Below are 3169 nucleotides of genomic sequence, written 5' to 3' on the forward strand. Positions count from 1 at the left end.
CTGAGGTCGGAGTCTTGTAAGGGTCTATGATTCACAAAAGTAAACACAAAGAACATTTTATTCTGCAGAGGTCCANCATGCTGGGGTGTCCCATTACCAAGATAGAAAGAGACACACAAGTGAGCTCGAAGGTCTGATTTAAAGCACACTATGGAATTCCAGGGTAGGCTACAGCTATAAATCGGGTCCATCTCTACAGACATTCCATTCTTGGGTGTGGGGGGCTGGAAACTTGCTGGGGGTTGGGGAGTGGGGGGTGTCTGGAAACTGCTGCTGAGGACATAGCTGAGGAAGTCTGGATTTATGTGACTATGGATTTGAACTCAGGTCCTCAGCTTACGTGGTGAATGTCTTGCACACGGAGTCACCTCCTCAGCCCTGAGAGAAGGGTGGTAAGCCATCGTTGAGTAGAAATTTCCTTCCCGAAGCATTGCGCCCTGGACGGATGTGCGTTAAAAACTCAGAAAGTAAATTAAATAGGAAGTACAGAGCTCAGAAGTGAATATTATATAATTCACAATGGCCTTCTGCAAGGTTATCTAATCAGTGATAGCTGCTGAGAAGAATCTCCAACCGGCTTAGCCACCTGTAGGTCCACCCCAGAACTCAAGTTTGTGATTCATGAGTTGTTGGCCACACTATGTGTTCCATGGAACAAACTCAGATCATCAGGCTTGCATAGTAAGTTCTTTAACCACTGGTCCATATCACCAGCATGCTGGATTTTTGTTGGTTTTATTTATTTGCTTATTTATTTATAAACAAGACCTCAATCTGCAAGCCAGGTGGCCTGAAATTCACTGTGGTGCAAGCTGGCCTTCAACTGATGGGCAGTCCTCCTGCCTCAGCCTCCTGAGGGCTCGGATTACCCACTGTCAGGCATGATTTTTAAATTGTTTCTTAAGTTCTGTCTGAACTTTTACTTGATTACTTATTTTTAGGTGTGTAGACACAGGTCCATGTGTATCCATGTAGGTGTGCTAAGCCTGGCATTCGTGTGGAGGTCAGAAGACAACCTAGGGTGTTGCCTTTGCCTTCTCATCTTGCCTTCCCTTTGCCCTGCAACAGAAGGTGGTCATCCCTGTATTTGTCCCTCCACCCCCTGGAACAAGAGTAAAAGAAGCAATGAAGAGAAATGAAGGAGCAGAGCTGAGGCGCCTGAGCCCCTCAGCTTGGCTGGGCATATGACAGAGGATCGGGAACAGACCTCTCCTGGGAGCTGCAACATTTCCCTCTGCTGAGGAGGCTGTGTGTGCCTGGGTTGCCATGTCTCCAGATGCCCTTCCGCTGAGCCACCATGCTCCCTGCTGCCATGTTGGTGACAGCAAGAGCTTTATGTTTGTGCTGTCACGCTACTCACGTCCCTCCTCTTTGTGACTCACTCACCTGATTCTCCCAGTTGGTAAGCGGTAAGCCTAGAGTCCAGAGAGCAGGCAGGGGACCTCCTGGAAAGGGTGAGAAAACTGACTTCCACCTGCTGCAGTTTTGGGTCTGTGCGTCACCATAATCCTCAAGCTAAAACACGGGACCCGGGCAGCTGGGGAAAAAACATCTAGCATGGCTCTGATCTTCATATTCGGAGCACATGTTTGCTGAGGTGAACACAACCAATCCCCCTTTGCCCTTGGTGCTGGGCCTGTGGGATCTGGTTTTGCTCTCCGGAGTCTGTGCTTTGCCAGGGCCACCATCTTGGAGTGACAGGNGAGTGACAGGATTACTTGAAATTATTCTCTGTATTACTCGAAAGCTCCTGGACTACAGTTGCTCCGGAGCATAGGCTGGCAGAGGTCTACCCTGTCCTCCTGCTGCTCTGAAGTGTACTACCCTTCTCTCAAGAAAAGCGGCTAGAGCCAGGCAAGGGTGGGGCACACCTTCATTCCCAGTACTGGAGGCTGAGGCAGGTAATGCTCTGTGAGTTTAGGGCTATACTGATCTACAGAATGAGTTGCAGGATGGCCAGGGCTACACAGTGAAACCATCTGGTTGAAATTCCACTTTCTGGCTTTTTTTTTTTTTCAGGAAAGAAAGTTGCTTTTTTTGGGTCATAGTTTTTTATCACAAAGAAACTAGGGCACATCCTGACCCATGTCTGCTTTGTCACCTCCCTCAGGAGACAGATAAGTTTCCCTCAATGTCCTGCTCTGATCAAGAGCAATGGAGGGGGGAGGAGGGAGATATTGTGTGGTGACAATAGGTCATTTTATTCTATGCTTTCCCCCAAGAATAGAATCCCAACAGGCTGTTCCATGATATACATACTCAGCCCTGTCTTTAGGCATGGCTCAATGGGGTCACTGTACAGAAACATACAGCTTAAACTACTTAATAAAAAAAAATAACTGCAGGCATCTTGATTATAGAGACAATAGGAAGTATGGACCAACGTAGACAGAACAATCAAATAGGGTGTATGGTATAGAAAATACAGAATTATCTTTACTTAGTACTCCAGGACTTGGGCATGGAGTCTCAGGAGTAGGAACCCTAGTCTAAAGGAGACTAGAAGTAGAGAAAAAAAGAGCTAGAAAAAGTGGGTCCTTTGTAAGACAAAGATTTAAGTATCAAACATAAGTGTTGTTATACAGGTGGAGTCAATCAAAGGTTTCCTGTTTGGGACTGAGAGGGAACACTGAGGCAGAATGTCCTTTTGGATAAGAGANATGTGGGATTATTAATACTGTGGGTAAAGAGACAACGGCATAACAAAGTCTTTGAAAACAGTTCAGGCTCACCTGGCCAAGCAGAAAGGGCCGTCTCACAGGTTTTCAAAGATTGGGGGAGGTCCCATGCCAGGAGGTAGACAAGTTGTCCAGACTACAAGCTTGTAATCAGGTTGTCTCTCTGACTCTAAGGCAGCACTGGGACTGGGGTGTGGTGTGGTGGGGGGAGGGACAGTTCTTGAACTCCTGGGAGGAATGTGAAGAACACCTGCAGGGAAGACTCATTTAATTAANGGACNTTATGTGGGATGTGTTCTGTTATGTGGGATGTGTTCTGATAACCTCTAACAGTATGGAGTTATCAGCCTGGGGCCTGTATGCAGCAGAATCAACNGTGAGGNTNCAGAGAGATGCAACTGCAGATGGGTGTGACCTGCCTGCCTGGTTTGAATTCTAACCCTTGTGAGGAATGAAGAGAACAGGGTGTTGGAGTGCGGTGGGGGGCAGTT

The sequence above is a fragment of the Mus caroli genome, chromosome 6, assembly GCF_900094665.2.
Source record: "Mus caroli chromosome 6, CAROLI_EIJ_v1.1, whole genome shotgun sequence".
Classification (NCBI taxonomy): domain Eukaryota; kingdom Metazoa; phylum Chordata; class Mammalia; order Rodentia; family Muridae; genus Mus; species Mus caroli.